At 40.0% G+C, this 19228-nt stretch overlaps 1 long non-coding RNA gene across 1 annotated transcript; it reads left to right on the forward strand.

Annotated features, from left to right (window-relative positions):
* Positions 1 to 233: 233 nt before the first annotated feature.
* LOC134758583 (uncharacterized) lies at positions 234 to 16285 on the forward strand. The gene is made up of 3 exons (XR_010133930.1): positions 234 to 297; positions 5573 to 5655; positions 16234 to 16285. It is a non-coding gene; the product is annotated as an uncharacterized lncRNA (long non-coding RNA).
* Positions 16286 to 19228: the final 2943 nt, after the last annotated feature.

Here is a 19228-nt window from a genome sequence, read left to right on the forward strand (position 1 = left end):
TTCATTAGGAAATAGGCAACAGGCAACACTGACAGTTTTAAGTTGTGGCGTGATCAAAAGTCACAGCTGTGGTTAGGGATATTTATACGTTGGGTATTAGTAGGATGGAAGTGATGAAGGGAGAGAGGCCAATTAGGCCATGATTGCTCTGAGGATGGGAAGTACGTGAATGTGGAATCTTGGGGCAATAGAACGGACAGAACGTAGTGTAGCAAAGCTTCTCTCCATAACGTTCCTCTGGCCAAGTGAGAAACATGAAGATTAGAAGTGCAGCACATGCCTTCTAAAGAAGCCAGGGTGAGTTGGGGCACATGCCACTTTAGCCTGGGTTGGAGATATCCTACAAAGGGCAGGAATAGAGATGTAGGGATGAGAGGATACAGATTCTGAATAGAGACAAGATAATTTGGTCTTTTGAAGGGTTTCCATTTTGGGGATGTGTGTTTGTATTTGATTTCAGATTCACTGAGGGAAAGGGGAAAGAGTTATAGTTTGGGGTCACCCACCTCCCTCAGTCCCTAACCATGGGACTGCCCTCATAATCCTCTTTTCTGACACAAAAGGGAAGAAATAGTTTCATGGTATAGCATGGTATAAAAATCATGAAAGGTATAAAATTCAGAAAGAGGATGTGGTCAGAGTATTAAAGGCTACAAAGAGGTCACAGTGGGTGAAGACCCTGAATAGTCCTGAATGACAGCAAAGTTTCCCATGAGTGTGCAGAGAAAATTAACATGGCAGGCCTGAGACAGCTCTCTTAGGCCTGCTTGTAAGGTTGGCGCCAGGCTAGCATCTGAAATCTTAAATTTCAGGAAGGTTTCCACAGTTGCCTAACTGATGAGTGGCTCACTGTGCCTGAACTGTGCGATTGACTTACGCTGAACACCTGCATTTCTTCTTGGAGTACGACATTTTGGCAAGTGCTAGGCAGAGAGTGCCTAAGTGACCAGCCTCCAGCATAAGCCTTGGGCACTGAGTCTTTAATAAACTTCCCTCGTAGACAACATTTCCATGTGTTGTTGCAACTCGTTGCTGAAGGAATTTAGTGTATTCTGTCCACTGGGAGCGGACCCTTAGAAGCTTGTGCCTGGTTTCCTCTGGGCCTCACCCAATGCTCCTTTTTCCGTTTAATTTTGCCTTGCCTCCTTTTGCTGTAATAAATCATAGCTGTGACTATATGCTGAGTCCCGTGAACCCTAGTGAATCACTGAACACGAGAGTGGTGTTGGGAACCCTTGACAATCAGAATGAGGAAAATTTAAGAGCATCAATTTGGTCAGAAAAACCAGGAGATCTTGAATGCAGAAATTTTTAATAGCTGAATTAAGTAAGCCTATGTGCTTTGGAAAGTAATAAGGGAGAAAAATTTGGCTTTACTTTTTTGTTTGTTTTTGATGGAGTCTCGCTCTGTCGCCCAGGCTGGAGTGCAATGGCGTGATCTCGGCTCACTGCAACCTCTGCCTCCCAGGTTCAAGCAATTCTCCTGCCTCAGCCTCCTGAGTAGCTGGGATTACAGGCTCCTGCCACCATGCCCAGCTAATTTTTGTATTTTTAGTAGAGACGGGGTTTCACAAGTTAGCCAGGCTGGTGTCAAACTCCTGACCTCAGGTGATCCACCTGCCTCGGCCTCCCGAATTGCTGGGATTATAGTCATGAGCCACCGTGCCCGGCCTGGATTTACATGGTTTATCTAAGCTTTCTGCTCATGATTAAAGCTGAAACTGGTGTTTTCTCCTTTAAAGAAGTAAAGCATGAACATAGTGAAAAGAGCATGTTATGAAAACAAACTTTGAGAGGAACAATTACTGAGTCTTTATAGCTGTATTGTGAATTTAAAAAATTTTAAAACTTCCTATTTTGTTTCCTGCTGCCTCTTGTTGAGCTGTGAGCACCTTGCCCAGGTGTTCAGGCGCACTAATGTGATAAGGCTGGTTCCTATCACAAGTTTCCCATCACTGCCCTCCCTCAACCGTGACTTAGTAACATTCAAATGCACCAGTGAAATCCCTTTTCCTGTGTACTCCACCCTGACTGCCAGTGAAGGCACCTGACCACAGGTCCTCACTCTCTCTCGGCTCTCCCCACTGCTTGGCTGAGCCCACTTCCTTGGCACTCCTCCCATACGGCCCCCTCTCAGCATGCAGTAACTGGCTCTCCAGGACTTGCAAGTATCACACATCTTGTTTCCTGGAGCCTCTCCTGTGTCTTCTTTTGTGGCTGTACTTGACTGTCCTTTTCCTAAAGAAACACAGAACAACAGTACCACTCAGTGACATCTATTTTCCCATGTCGAATTTCAACATAATAAAAAAAGTACATGATAAATGCTTAGCAAAGTAGCCAGAAAGGCTAATGAGGTAAATGTGCATGTTTTACCTGCATTAGTCAACTTGGGCTGCCATAGCAAAATACCATAGACTGGGGTAACTTAAACAACAGAATTTGTTTTTTCACAGTTCTGGAGGCTGGAAGTCCAAGATCAAAGTGTCAGGATGGTCCCGTTCTAGTGGGGACCCTCTTCCTGGCCTGTAGATGGCCACCTTCTTGCTATGTCCTCACATGGCCTTTCCTCTGTGTGCATGACAAGAGAGAAATCTCTAGTTTCTCTTGTTCTTCTTACAAGGCCAACAGGTCTATTGGATCAGGGCTCCACTCTTATACCTCATTTCACTTTAATCACCTCCTTAAAGGCCCTTTCTCCAATGCAATCACATGGAGGGGGCTTAGGGCTTCACGACATTAATTTAGAGGGAACACAGTTCAGTCCATAGCATTACACATCTTGCCAAACCTTCACTTGACCTCCAACCACCATCTTTTTTCATAACCATCTTCCTCAAATGAGAGGGTATAGCTATGTACATTTCTTCACCAGACATCATGCTTTGAACGCTTCATAATCTGTTTTACTCTCTCAAAACTCCACTGAAATTTCTTTCTTTTCTTGGTTTTCACACTCCTGTACTTCTCTGTTGTATCCATGGTGTTTTCTGTCCCTGCATCTCACAATTCTTTGCCCTTGTGGATTTTCAGTGTATTCATCCGGTTTGTAATAATTTATTTGCCCTCTTTTTTTCTTCCAACTGCTTTTTGAAAACGTTTAATTTGAAAAAATACAAAATTGGAGAGAATAGTGTACTAAGCTCTCATGTATCCACCTCATCATACTATGGCAAATCTATTTTTATTGATATCCCCCTCCCCAGGATTATTTTGAAACAAATCCTAGATAACATATTATTCATACAAAAATGCTTCAGAAAGTATTTCTTATATATTAACAAAATTCCAACCACAATACTATCGCATCTAAAAAAATTAACAGTAATTCTTTAAATATCATCAAATATCCTGAAAGTGTTCAAAGATTCCTGATTGTCTCATAAATATTTTTTCATAGTTAATTTGCTCAAATTAGAATCCAAATAAAACTCAAACACTGGCCAGGTGCGGTGGCTCAGGCCTCTAATCCCAGCACTTTGGGAAGCCAAGGTGGGTGGATCACCTGAGGTCAGGAATTTGAGACCAGGCCAGCCAACATGGTGTAACCTTGTCTCTACTAAAAATACAAAATAATAATAATAATTAGCTTGGCGTGGTGATGAGCGCCTGTAATCCCGGTTATTTGGGAGGCTGAGGCAAGAGAACCACTTGAGCCTGGGAGGCGGAGGTTGCGGTGAGCCGACATTGTGCCACTGCACTCCAGCTTGGGTGATGGAGTGAGACTCTGTCTCAAAAAAACAAAACAAAAACAAAAAAACTCAAACACCACAAGGTTGATGTGCCTCTTCAGTATCTTTTAATCTACAGATAACACCTCCCTTTTATGTTTTTTTTTTTTATTTTTTGAGACAGTCTTGCTCTTCACCCAGGCTGGACTGCAGTGGCGCAGTGTCAGCTCACTGCAAGCTCCGCCTTCCGGGTTCACACCATTCTCCTGCCTCAGCCTCCCGAGTAGCTGGGACTACAGGCGCCTGCCACCATGCCCAGTTAATTTTTTGTATTTTTAGTAGAGACGGGGTTTTCACCGTGTTAGCCAGGATGGTCTCGATCTCCTGACCTTGTGATCCGCCCGCCTCAGCCTCCCAAAGTGTTGGGATTACAGGCGTGAGCCACCGCGCCGGGCCTCCCTTTATGTTTTGTTTTTTAATTTATTTTTTGAAGGCAGCAGGTTATGCATCCTCAGGAGTTTCTTAAGTTGAGATTTTGTTGATTGCATTCCATGGTGTCATCCCTGTAAATGGTGGTAAAATCTAGCAAGGCTTGATCAGATTGAAGTTCAATTGTTTTCCCCAAGAATATTTTAATTTTAGGCTGTGATACCAAGTGCTGTTTCTCATCCTTGGTCTTCAGGGTGGACTCTTGCTAAGCTTCAATCTTTAGAACTCAGTTCTTATGTTCTTTAGGAGTAGTAATATGTACCCAAATTTTAGCTATGACTTCTAAAAAGTGAGAGAATGTTGGCCCAGGATGATAACAGAATTTAGCACTGAAAGAAAAGTTAGACAGCAGTCAACGCAGGGCTCTGAGAATGGTGTTTTCTAATCTACTTTGTGAATAATGAGCTCATAGGCAAATAATTTTGGGAAAACCCCGAGTAAGTAAACTAACACAATTTTCTTTACAATATAAAGGTACGTTGCAAATCTAAGGAGGGAGATATGGTAATTAGTGTTTCCTAAACTTATTTCACCATACAACTACCCTTCGCATGATGATATTTATTGAAGTTCTCTTATAAACGGTGTTTTACACTGAGAATGCTGAATAATTGGGTCACAGTGAAGGTCTAGGACTCTCAACACTGTTTATAATGTAGTAAGCAGATGTTTCATCTGAACTGCTTTGTACAGAATAATACTTAATTTACTTAAAAAAAAAAAAATCTCCCGCCTTCACCTAAGTTTGAGCGCTTCCCCCCTCCCCCCGGCCTCGCCCCCAGCAAGCCTGCCTTTCCCCTTGGGAATACACTGTCACCAAAACACAGCAATGAAATCAACTTCATCACTCTTAGTATCTCTTCTCCCTTTCTTCTGAGGTAAGATAATACCTGCTTTTTAACAATGGGCTTCCAGACTAAAGGTTATATTTTCTAGCATAGTAGCTGTTGTTTCTCAGTGTGTAGTACGATTAAGGGCAGAAAAATTCAAATTGGTTCTTAGGAATATGAAGAGATGCCTTATTAGCAGAATAAAAAATATTAACACTTGATAATTCCCAGAAACATAAGGGGCTCATGTTTGACTGCATTTTGAATCCCTACAGCTCTCAACATCTCTTTAATTTTTTCTACTGTTGTTTCCTACATTCACCGAGTTAGCATTTCTCGAATATGCTTTGGGCTCTGTGTTTACTATGACAGATATGCCATGCTTCTTGTTGGGGGCTGGACATGGTGGATGACATCAGTCACACAAATTGTTCATTATAACGAGTAGTATGTGCAGTGATGCTTTATGCAGGGTACTATGGGAGCACAGTGGCACTCTTCTCATTAACCTTGTCACTAGTAAGTCATTTTAAGTTCTCAAGACTTAGGACAATGTTTCCTACTTTTGTTTCCTCCACACAGCATGGAACAGTTCTGGGAACACAGCACTGATAAAACTCTTACGGATGAATTTACCTATACCTGTGTTTCAGCCTTGTGATCTGGTGAGTATTCGGCTAATTTTCTTGTCGTCTTTTCCTCCCTTTGTTAGGCAAAAATTAGACAAATGTAAACCACCTGAGTTTTACAGTGTGGTTTGATGGCAGCAAGTTTGAGAGGGAAAAAATACCATTGTGACCACCTGCCAAAATTTCCCTTTGCAACCAGGAAAGCCAGACCCTGACATGCAAGGCCTCTTGGACATCTGGAATGAATTCCTTTTGTTATGTGTGTATGGGTGTTTTCCAAGCAAGGGAAGTTCCAGATTTAAGAAAGGAGTGAGAAACTTTTATCAGGAAAAATTATTCACAATTAAGAGGTACTTTGCTCTAGCTGTGGGTCACAGGAAAAGTTTACAAATGTCCAGTGAATCTGCTTCTTGACTTCTCTGAGTTCTGCAGTCATAATGAATTGTGTTCTTCCTTAGCTCTTGACAGAAGTCACCCTCTAAAGTTAGATCTGAGCAAAAAGTCTTAATTGGCCGATAGATCCCAGGTGACTTTTGGTTCACATATGGAGAGCAGTTTTGTTATGTCAGATCCCAGCAGTTTAGCTTTGGGTCTAACTCTGGATAAAAATGTTGATATTAAACTGGTAGCAAGTAAAAGCAATTCTAATTTTATGTTGCATAAACTAAAGCTCCTTCTTTTGGCAAAAACTAAAGGATTTAAAATTACTTCTTGTTGATGTCTCTATAAAACTATGAACCTTCCAGAGGCTCCAATATATAGAATTACATACACATGTACATTCACACCTACAGAAGTTACCTATCTCCCTGAATGAATTTATGTTTATGTAACTACTTACACACTTGTGCCCAAAGGCTTATATTCATGAATGGAAATGGACCCTAGTTGATGGTATTGAGCAGTAAAATTTTATGTGAGAGTTTTGGGTCTTTGCTGCTGAGATAGTAATCTTGCTGAATTTTAAAGGCGACTTAGTTAAAACATAGTTCACCCTTTCAGTTGGAGGAGAACAGAGTATTTAACAATAGGTTTCCTCTTTGAACTGATGTTCCATGGGAAGAATGGCTGATGATAAATGGAAATGGTGGCTGGAAGAATGTTGTAAGTTTACTTCCTGAGAGAAGTCATTTAGAATCTATCATTTCTGAAGCAGATACAATTTCACTGATCCTTTTGTCTCTTTATATTCTTTTGTCTCTCTATATTCTTTATATCCTGCAGATTTGGCACTAGTTAACTATATTTCTTTGTGTTGACCCTGGTTAAATGAGCTTGAGCTACATTATTGTTGTTTCTTGTTTTTCTCTTTTTTCAATGACTCACATTTTCACTAGATTAAGAATAATATTAACCTTTTTTTGGTGTAAAGTATAGCACTGTGACATGTAATATCTCATTGTAACTGAGCTTTGCAATATATTTGCAAGGAAAGTAGAGGTGGTAGCAATATCTCTGGCATATGAGGAAACTGAGGCTTAGAGAGCCTAAGTGAATTTCCTAAGCTTTCACTGCCAGGACCAAAAAGAGCTCCAGCTTGGTTCTTAGTCTCAGATTTCAGATGCTTTTTCCAACATACTTCATTGCTTTTACTGGGCAACTGGCTTTCAAACATGTGGTGTGCACAGTTGGTGTGTGTGGGACATTCAAGTGAACTTACCTAAAGGCAACAGAATAATCATTTGGAAGGACTGACCCAAATAGACACAGCTCTCTACCCGTGTGAGCAGCAGGTTAGAATGTGGGCAGGCAGCCCAGAATGTGTCTCCTCCCGGGCAGACAGACAGGAATCTCTCTGGAGACTGGCCAGGAGGCCAGAAGGTCTCTCAGAGACTCAAGAGGGCTGCCAGGAGGAATCTATAATGATTCCATTTTAGGTTTAAAGGACATTATAGTCACAGCAGGCGTATCTAGTACTATACATGATGCTGACACAAATGCACATATATTGGCGTCTGATGTAGATAGATGATATCTTGCTGTGAAGGGTGAATGAACAGGCAGTTTTCTACTTTTAACTTTCAGTCAAACCAATCAACATAAACCAGCCAGCAGCGTATGTGGGATGACAGATACTTCCAGATCTTTGCTGATTGCACTAGCCGGATAATTAATTTGGGCATAAGTCATGGTTGGACTCCTCTGCCACTGCATGTTCAGATTTTTCCCACGACTGATTGTGGCAGAGGCTGCTAATTTTCTACCCAACATCCACTTCGTTTTCCTTTTTCAGTAATAGGACTCTGTTTTTGTAGAGGACAGCCAGAGTATAATTAAAAGACCGTTTTCTACATTTCCACTTTGCAGCCAGGAGTGGCTGTGTGGGTATGTTTTAGTCAGTGAAAGGTTAGCAGAAATATGTAGGACTTTTGGGAGATTTCCTTAAAGAGAAGTGGATTGACCTCCCTTCTTGCTGCCTGGAATGTGGGTGTGCTCTAGAAGCTATCTTGTAAGTGTGGTGACCAGGCTGCCATCGTAGGAATCTAAGAGTAGGGGACAGGCAGGAGCTTGAGTCATCCAAAACTCCATGAAGCTGCTGTGACAGTCTTGGCCTGCTGACCTCCAGACTTATTTTGTGTGTAGGGAAATATGCTTCTAGCTTGCTTAATACGCTGTGGTTGTTCGTTATATTGCAGTGGGGACCTTACACCAAGTGATGCATAGATGGGCACATGGTGCTAGAAGAGATCTAAAATGCGATAAAAATACAGGTGAAAAAAGATTTTAAAATATAAAGGAAGAAATAATGTGAGGTCTAATAACAAAAGAAAAGAAGCAAGTGATTGTAGCTGGGTGATATTTAACTCTGCTGTTTTCCAATTCTTTCTGCTCCTGCCCTTTGCCCTACTGTTTAGGCACCACTGCCCTGATGGCGGAAATGATACAGAGAGCAAAGTGTCAAATTACTGGCTTCCAAAGGTCTGTGTAGGCTCTTAATAGTCTATAGAAAAGATCATAATGTTTTTAACTTATGTGACTTTATTATGGAGAATTTACAACTCACTCAAGAATAGGTGGAGTTGTATAGTAATCCTCTATACTCGCCATCCAGTTTCAACAACCATTCATCCTTGGTGAATCCTGTCCCATCTACACCTGCATCCACTTCTCTCTTCTCATTGCTTTTAAAATAAATTTCATATTTTGGCATAATTTTAGATTTATGGAAAAGTTGCAAAGATAGGACAATTTTCACATACTCTTTACCTATGTCTCCCTATCTTACGATACCGTGGTACGTTTGTCAGAATGAATATGTTAGTATTGATTTGAAACTATTAATTAAATCTAGACTTTATTCCTATTTCACTAGTTTTACCACTAAAATTCTTTCTCTTTTCTAGAATTCAATCCAAGATATTACATTGCATTTAGCCCCTTGTTATTTTGAAGCATATCCCAGGTATCAAGTAGTTTTACCTTTAAGTATAGATGCCCCTCCATATCCATCAGTTCCACATCTGTGGATTCAACCAACCACAGATTCATTTTTTTTTTTTGTTAAAGATGGTTGCATTTATACTGAACGTGTGCAGATTTTTTTTCTTGTCATTCCCTAAACAATACAACTATTTACATAGCATTTACATTGTATTAGATATAAATAATCAAGAGATGACTCAATGTATGCAGGAGGATGTGAGTAAGTTATATGCAAATACTACACTATTTTATATCAGGAACTTGAGATTTGTAGATTTTGGTATCTGTGGGCGTCTTGGAATGAATTCTCCAGGGACAACAAGGGACAACTGTATTTTAGTATACATCTCTAAAAGACAAGGACTCTTTTGCTTTAATGCAAATACAAAGTAATCATCACACCCCCAAAATAGCAACAATTCCTTAATATCATCAACATCAAATCAAATATTTTCTTGTAAATGTCATGTCCTTCTTACACCTTTTTTTTTTTTTCTAATCCTGGATCCAAACATGACCTGAACAACAAGATTAGCAAATATGTCTTTTAAATATCTTTTATTCTATAGATTTCCCCTCCATTTATCTCTTTTTTTCTTTGCAATTTATTTGTTGAAGAAACAAGTTTGTCCTGTAGTTTTCCCATCCAGGTTTTTCTGATCATATCCTTGAAGAGTAGGTACCTGTGTTACACTATGCTTTGCATTTTCATAAATTGACTGTAGAGATTGATCGGATTTATTCATTTACTTATTCAGTTAGTTTTGGCAATAATACAGGAAGTGGTGGGTTTTTCCAACAATAAGCACATACCATACTGTCTGGTTTTCTCTCTTTTTGGTGTTTGTGGCTGTTAATGTCCTCTGTTATAGAGGTTGCAAACTGGTGATATTGTAATTCTAACATTTCTTCTTCATTTATAAGCTGGAATATTTTTTATACAGATCATGTTTTCTCCATCCACTTATCATTTGGTTATTGTGGTGCACACCATAGAAGAAGGCAAAATAAATGCTGATTCTTTATATACCTTATTTGTCCCTTCTAAAAATAATGAGTTGGTTCACTATTAGCATCCTCCAACGTTGACCAGATAATTTAGAGTTCATAGTCAAGAAAATAAAGTGTTTCGTATGTGAAAGAGCAGGTGCTTGAGACAGAGTGTTTAGTATTCCCAAAATTTGTAGCTTGAGAGAGCAGACACCAAAACCCAGAGAGCTGTGAGCATGGAGAGAGAGACAGAGAGAAGGAAACACCTAGATACATTTGGTAGAATCTGAGAGCTACAGACTTGGTGCCCCTGCTCTAAGCTATCCTCAAGGCCAATCTGGTACTGGAGCAGCTGGTATTGTCATGACAGTAGCCAATGACTAAGGCAGGCACTTAATCAGGGAGTCCCAAGGACAGCCTCACTATGAGCCCAGAGCAGTGCAGAGAAGGTGGGTGCAAGCTCCTGAGTCCCAGTGGGGGCTCAGAAGTGCTGAGAGGAGCAACAGGCTGTAGGAGGCCTGTGGTTGTATGCGAACAACAGAGTTTAATGAATACCAGGTTGAGAGAATTTCACATCTAAGTCCAGGTGGGCAACCTATACCTGCACAGAAGCTGATGGGACACAGAGTGGCATGAGAACCAGACACTAGAAAATAGAGGCCCAGAGGAGAAAGAAAGATGGGCCTGGGGATAGGCCAGCCCTGAATTTGATCCGTTATTGCCCAGAAGAGATTATTTTCATTTTTTCAGAATTGAAAAAACTTAGCTCAGGGTTTCCATTTCCACACATTAGCAGAGAAACTATCTTTCCAATTCAAAGTTACATTCTAGTAAACTGATTTCACTTACATAGACATAAAGAGAGTAAGATGACTGCCCATCTAGGACTGTAAATTTAAAACTCTAGATAAATATAAGCTCTTCAATGTTTGAAAGAAAGGGAGTCATCGGGGTTCTTGAACTAGTCACTCTGCCCTCAGGGAAGTAGGCAGAGAATGGGCTGGCCCCAGGGTTATGAAGTGGGGTAGAGATGGAGGGTGGAATAGGAGGGGCATCCGTTTAGGGTTCTGACTGCTTTTCTCTTCAAAGGTTTGCTTCAAACACACTGGAATGTCATGAGGACTTAACTTTGTAAAGTAGTGCTCACCTAAGAAACCTCTGGAGAAAGTTCTTAACTGGCATTGTTAGACCTCACCTCAAATCATACCTCCCTAAATCCTGTAATCGTGTGTTGGGAGGAGCGTCAGTTCACCCTGCAATGTGTGTAGGGGGGCAATTGGATTTATTACTGTTATTTGCAAGATTCAGGTGTGTAGATTACCTTATATTTTTCTCGGCTCTATCTCACCATCTGTAGAATGAAGGGAATTTGGCCTAAGAACTGGACAGGGTTCACCATGAGTCCGTAAGTCTCAGGTAGCTGCCTCATCTACAGCTGTCATATTAAGTAACGTAGCCCAGGGGCGCTCTTTCTTGCATAGATACTACAGCTACTGCCACATTGTATTTAGTGATATAAAACTTGCCCCCCAGGGGAGTAGAGAACTATTGCCTGTAGCATTTACTCCTTGTTCAAAGGAATTCTTTTTGCCCCTCACTCCAGCCATGGAAGTTTCACTGGACTGGATACTCTCAGTGCTTGGTCACATGATCCTTCCAAACCAATAAGAATTTTTTCTTGAGGCTTTTTTGTTTATTTTGTTTTCTTATTTACAACAGTGGGGACAGAATACTTTTCTCTGTTGATAGAACTGGGAAAATGTAAGATATTGGTAGTAGTGGGTACAGCCTTGAGGAAAAATTTCTCATGCAGAGAACCACAGTAAACAGAAACCTAGAGAACCCTGTTTCATCAGAGTCCTGGTTCCTGCTAACTCCAGGCCTTTACCAGTACCTTTACTGAGATTGGGAGATGCCAGACAACAAAGACCTCTTTTCGTATGAACTAGATATAACTTACTTTCATTTGTAGTCAAAACAGTATTAATTAAACTAGTTAATGGGATCCAAAAAGCCAGTCACACATGGGGTAGAAACTGGGGAGGCCTGTAGAGTGGCTTAGTGTGAATTCCTGGCTCATCACAGTGCTCCTTACTGAATGGCAGAATACTGGCCCTACTTTCACTTGGGAAAAAAATGAATTCTAGATAAACAAAAGAAGTGGGCCAATTGAGTTCAGGTTCCTTCCACAAATATTTTGAGCTACTGTTCTGTTTTTCCACGAAGTCCACTGTGTATCCCAGTCCTCAAAGCTCTACGACTAAGTAAGATTGCAATATGTAGAATTCCTTTTATATTCTTCTTTTTTTTTAGACAAGGTCTCTCTCTGTTGCCCAGGCTGGGGTTCAGTGGCTTGATCAGGGCTTACTGCAGCCTCAACCTCCCAGGCTCAGGTGATCTTCCCAGCCTCTTGAGTAGCTGGGACTACAGGCGTACACCACCATGCCCAGCTATTTTTTGTAGAGATGGGGTTTTGCCACGTTGCTCAGGCTGGGCTCAAACTCCTGGGCTCAGGAGATCCACCTGCCTTGGCCTCCCGAATTGCTGGGATTACAGGCATAAGCCACCACGCCAATTCTGTATATTCTTTTAATAATCCTCAATATGAAGGTAATTTTTGCATATGTCCGCTGGGCAACTACAAACCAACAAATATAACCACGATCAGCGATTCTCAGTGGGTACCATGGAATCACTGTAAACCTTTTAAAAGACAGAATTTTGATATAAGTGGGTTTGAAAACTCCACAGGTGATGTACAAAATGCATCCTGATTAAGATTCCCATTCCTGGATTTTCTTTCAAATTCAATGATTGTGGAGAAGTTGCTTAGATGGACATTAGGTATTGATGAGTGGGCAGTGAGCTGTATCAATCTATAACTATGTTAAAATCCCAGAAAAGTGATCAGCCTATAAACAGCTATCCACATCTCCAGTTTTACCAGGTGAAAAGAGCTACTGTCAGCTTGGCTTCCTCCTTCTAGAAATAGAGTCATACTTTGAATTTAATATAGTTTTTGGTTATTATGAGACTTAAACATGACATTTCTTTGTATTTTCCTCTCTGCCTGTTTCTCTCACACTCTCATATTCTTCTGGTTGTAATTTAGCAGCCCTACATTCCCGACATCAAATGGAGGTTAAGTACCGTATTATTTAAACAAGATGAATGTATTTGATAATGACTGAGTAAGGAAAGTGGAGGAAGAATAAAGTAGGGAGGAACAACTCCCAGCAGCAGGGCGTGAGGAGAAATGTCTCAGCAACACCACATTCATGGGTCTGCTCAGTAAAAATACTGCTGACATAACATTATAATTCATCTCCCTAAAGTTTTATGTTTCCCACTTTGGAAAACAACTATGTCTGGTATATAATTTCACTCTTTTATTATGACATTTGAGAAAGTAGCCAGGACTGGTTAAGTTTAATTACCCCCATGAAGTTATTTTAGATGTCAGTTTCTACAAGTCATTCACAAATGGGCAGATTAGCAGAAACATGTTATTCCAGAATGGTCAGGATTGGGGAGAGCTAGAGAAAAACACTGACTTTATTCTTTGATGTTTGTGGTGGTGTGAATATTTGTCTTGTATTTGCTTTGGTGATCTCATTGTATGATTTTAGAAGAACTATCAACTGATCTATTTTCTCTTTCTTTGAATAAACTTAAAAATGTGACCCAATTGTTTTCAGTCAGAGATAATAAAATAATGGATGTTATCATTGTTTTGAAATAATCATTTACTGTTGTTACTTTCTTTATGGTGTTCTTGAACTTAGGTTTGAAATAATTAATTAATTTTGATTCCATGATCTCATCTGAATGTGGCAGACGGAGAAATGGAATTTGTACTCTGAAAATCTGTGTTCTGCGGTGTTCTTAGCTTAGGTAATGATAAATCCTTGGACTGTGGATGTGTTCAAAATGTGCCACATTTAGACATCTCTGGTCACTGGCATAAACCTTTAGTTATTGCTTAAATATAGATAAGTGTCTTTCTTTTTTAAAAAGTCACATTGAGTGTAAAGAATAAAATAAGTATATATATTGAATGGCCTGAGAGCAAAACAAAACACTGAAAAACTTATAAAAGTAGAAAAATGAGTATTCTTATGACTCTATTAAATTATATTTCATAAGATGAAATACTTTGACTACATATTGGGTACAGTATACACTGCTTGGGTGATGGGTGCACCTAAATCTCAGAAATCACCACTAAAGAACTTATCCATGTAACCAAAAACCACTTCTTGCCCCAAAACTATTGAAATAAAACAAAATAAGATATATAAATAAATACTTTGGTTTATTTAGTTTATTGGTAATATATTAAATAAGGTGTGAAAGTTCTGAGATTTTTACCCTCCTTGCAAGCTAACAAGTTATCCTGCCACAGTGTCATGGATGTTGGCAGAAAATATGAGACTCTTGGGTCAGAGACAAAGAACCATTTATTAGTCACAGCAATAGCAGTAGCCAGAGTATCAGTGATTGTCCCAGCTGCCTAAGCCCTGATTCCTACAGGGCTGCACAGCTGATTCCTGGACTCACAGTGGGTTGTGTTACAGGAGAGAAATCTTGAATTCAGGGGACCTGAACCTTTTATAACAGGTAGCCTGCCTAACTTTGCCCTGAAGAGAGATGTTACCTTCAATTTACTGGACAGAACCAAACATGCCTTATTTTCTTTGGAAGGAAACACTATATCTATCTTCCAGGGCCTTTTACTGTATAGACATCCTTGAAAATATAGTCTGGACAAAAGGCAGGCAGTGGCTCTACTCCCAAGATGTGTACAAATAGGGGGAAGCCAAGAAGAATTGTCTCCCAATTGATGCAATGTATAGAAATGTACGTTTGTTTCTCTGTAATTAAGCTGAACTTAGCTTTGAAATCTCTATTTTTTAAGGTGAAAAAGATATGCTCATCAAGGCAAATTCAGTCACCTTAAGCTTAAAATGTATTTTCATTTGTTGTAAATTTAAATTAATTTGGGATTCTCATACTGTTTTTTTCTGCATTCCTCTTAGAAGTAACAATATAGTAGCAAACACTTAAAATAGTACTTATAACCACGATGTAATATAATATTCTAAACCCTTTGCATAAGTTAAGTTAATTGATTCAATCTTATATGTAGACTGTTTTTTTTTTGAGATGGAGATTTATTCTTGGTGCCCAGGCTGGAGTACAATGGCACGATCTTGGCTCACTGCATCCTCTGCCTCCCAGGTTCAAGGGATTCTCCTGCTTCAGCCTCCCGAGTAGCTGAGATTACAGGCATGTGCCATGCCTGGCTAATTTTATATTTTCAGTAGAGACGGGGTTTGACTGTGTTGACCAGGCTGATCTCGAACTCCTGACCTCAGGTGATCCGCCTGCCTCGGCCTCCCAAAATGCTGGGATTACAGGCGTGAGCCACTGCGCCCGGCCTTGTAGACTGTGTTTTTATCTCTACTTTATATGTAAAGAATTTGAGGCACAGAGAGGTCACTTTGCCCCAGATTACCAAAGCAGCAGAACTGAGATTCTAACCAAGCGGACTCTAGAGTAGGTTCTCCTCGCCTAAATGCGACTTCTCTGCTTTCTAAGTGCTCTGTGGTCTCTATGATCTTGGGGGCTTCTATATCACATTTTTTTTTTTTTTTTGAGACGGAGTCTCGCTCTGTCACCCAGGCTGGAGTGCAGTGGCATGATCTTGGCTCACTGCAACCTCTGCCTCCTGGGTTCAAGCGATTCTCCTGCATCAGCCTCCCAAATAGCTAGGACTACAGGTGTGTGCCACCATGCCTGGCTAATTTTTTGTATTTTTAGTAGAGACAGGGTTTCACAGTGTTAGCCAGGATGGTCTCGATCTCCTGACCTCATGATCTACCTGCCTCGGCCTCCCAAAGTGCTGGGATTATAGGCGTGAGCCACTGTGCCCAGACTCTGTATTATATTTGCATTGAATCCAGATTTAGTCCAGTCCTCTCTTGCTTCCGCTGTGGTATCTTGTCCCATAGCATAGTCTCTGTCTTTGTCAGTTCAACTCTTGGGCTCTGGGAGACTCTGCTTACTCCCATCTACTTAAAAGCTTCTCTCCAGGGATTTAGAGCTCCATGCCGGCGTGGGGGAGATAGCTCTGTGATGTCTCCGTTGAGCCCTTCCACCAACACCACCCCTCAGTTACAGCTTTTCCGTTACTTACAGGCCCTGCCAAAAACATCGTTTGAATCTCAGCTCTGCCACTTGCTAACCTGACATCTCTCTAACAATTTCTACACCTCTGAAGTGGAGACAATGATACTGTATTGCTCAGAGGTAAAGGTTAAATGAATTAATTTATACTTGGGAGGTAAAAGTGCTATGTTAAGTGTCTGTTAATACATTATTACAACTGAGGGAAATGGGAGGAAAGAGTTTTAGAGTGCGGAATTGACAGAAATGTATAACAGCTAAAACATGTTTTAGGTTAGATGTGGCTGAGTTTACCTTGACAAGTTTAAATTTTCCACCATAAATATGGAGGCTCCAAAGTTTGAATCAGTCTAGTTACAGAGAAATAAAGGAAGTTTCATTTCTGCACACAGGTCTGTGAGTTGTTGTCACTGTGAAGTTTGCTTTGTGGTGTAAAATCTCTCAACCTCTTTGCTTCTGGTATTCTGGTGTGACCTTAGCATATCTACATTTGTGCAAGGGTTTGATCCATTAAGGGGTCAGGTACAAGACCCTTTCTCATGCACTTGTTGATATCTGCACTTTTATCACATTCCCTAAAATTCCTCTTTTACCATCTACTAGTTGAATTCTTATTTAATTTCAGGTGGGACTAGTTGAATTCTTATTTAATTTCAGGTGGGAAAATGGTAAGTCCTTATGGCATCCCACATTCTCCCCATTGTGTCAGTTAAGGTATAAACACTATGAAGTGTTTAAAGTTTTGGTTTTTAATCTTATTTTAAAAACTTTTAGAACTGAGAAAAATCTCTCCCCCTCTCAATGACTTGGCTCTTGGAATTGAATCCTATAGCTTTTCAGACTTTCTCTGCTATGTATTTATACAATATATCCAGCCATTTAATTCACTTCTTTCTTCTGGGCATATGCCCCCTCTGTGAGGCAACAAATGTCACAGACTAAATAGGTGGAGTGCTACCAGCAACAAGTAAGTGGTAGGAAAGAAAAATCTCTAGATATCATCTCAAAATACAGTCACATGTCACTTGCTTGATGGGGGATACATTCTGAGAAATGCATCATTAGGTAATTTCATTGTTGTGTGCACCCAGAGTGTACTTACACAAACCTTGATGGTACACCCTACTATGCACCCAGGCTATATGGTATAGTCTGTTGCTCCTAGCCTACAAACCCATACAGCATGTTTCTGTGCTGAACACTCTAGGCAATTGTAATGGAATGACATTTGTGTGTCTAAACACATGTAAACATAAACAAGGTAAAGTAAAAATATGGTATAAAAGATAAAACATGGTTCACCTGTATAGAGTACTTATGAATAGATATTGCAAGAGGTTGATCTGGATGAGTCAGTGAGTGACTAATGAGTGAATGTGAAGGCCTAGTACAGGGGTCCACAGTCCCTGGGTCCATGGCTTGTTAAGAACCAGGCTGCACAGCAGGAAATGATGGGCCAGTGAGTGAGTGAAGCTTCATCTGTATTTATAGCCACTCCCCATTGCTCACATTACTGCCTGAGCTCCGCCTCCTGTCAGATCAGTGGCAGCATTAGATTCTCCTAGAAGCGCAAACCCTATTGTGAACTGCAAATGCAAGAGATATAGGCTGTGCACTCCTTATGAGAATTGAATGCCTGATGATCTGTCACTGTCTCCCATTACCCCCAGGTGGAACCCTCTAGTTGTAGGAAAACAAGCTCAGGGCTCTCACTGATTCTACATTATAATGAGTTGTATAATTATTTCATTATACATTGCAATGTAATAATAATAGAAATAAAGTACACAGTACATGTAATGTGCTCGAGTCATCCTGAAACCACCCCCTCACCACAACCTCCACCCCATTTTGTGGAAAAAATTGGAAATTGGTCCTTGGTGCCAAAAATGTTGGTAACTGCTGGCTTAGGACATTACTGTATACTATTGTAGATTTTATAAACACTGTACAATTAGGCTACACTAAATTTATAAATTTTTTTTCAAGAATACGTTTACCTTAGCTTACTGTGATTTTTTTAATTTTATGGACTCTTAAATTTTTAAAAACTTTTTGAGCCTTTTGTAATAATGCTCAGCTCAAAACACAAACACATTGTACAGCTGTACAAAAGTATTTTCTTTCTCTATATTCTTATTCTATAAGCTTTTGCTACTTTTGAATTTTTTTTTGTTTTTTACTTTTTACTTTTTAAACTCTTTTGTTAAAAATAGGGACACCAATGCACATATTAGCCTAGGCCTACACAGAGTCGGGATCATCAGTATCACCGTCTTCCACCTCCACATCTTGTCCCACAGGAAGGTCTCCAGGTGCAGTAACACTCATGGAGTTATTTGTGTTATCACGAATAACTATGCTAACAAGGCCTTCTTTTGGAATACCTCTTGAAGAACTAGCCTGAGGCTGTTTTCTAGTTGACTGTATTTTTTATAAATAGTATGAAAAATAACAATAAAAAGTATAGTGTAGTCAATACATAAAGCAGTAACAGTAAACCATGCACTGTACATAATTGTATGTGCTATACTTTTATACAACTGGCAGCACAATAGGTTTGTTTATACCAGCATCATCACAAACATGTGAGTAATGTATTGCACTACCATGTTAAAATGGCTACCACATCACTAGGCCATAGGAGTTCTCCAGCTTTGTTATAATCCTAAGGGGCCACCATCGTCTTATATGCAGTCCTCCTTGTTAACTGAAACATTATGTGCCCATGATTGTAAGTCACCTAATTTACATAAGATATTCCAACTTTTAAGAACTTTGGCATGTGTTTTAGAAAACAAGTGCTGGTGATTCCAACAATTAAAAACTAGTCTTCAGTTTTTATATCCATTTGAACTTGCTAAGTGTAAGAAAATCATGTGATGTTAGTGCTTCCATTTTCTGTCTTATTTTTCCTTGACAACAGGGCAGAGACTAGGTTGAAGGAAGAGAAGCTGGTTAGGCATTTGCCTTGGGTGCAAAATTTAGAGGGTGTCAAAAATTCAGT

The sequence above is a fragment of the Gorilla gorilla genome, chromosome 4 (genome assembly GCF_029281585.2).
Source record: "Gorilla gorilla gorilla isolate KB3781 chromosome 4, NHGRI_mGorGor1-v2.1_pri, whole genome shotgun sequence".
Classification (NCBI taxonomy): domain Eukaryota; kingdom Metazoa; phylum Chordata; class Mammalia; order Primates; family Hominidae; genus Gorilla; species Gorilla gorilla.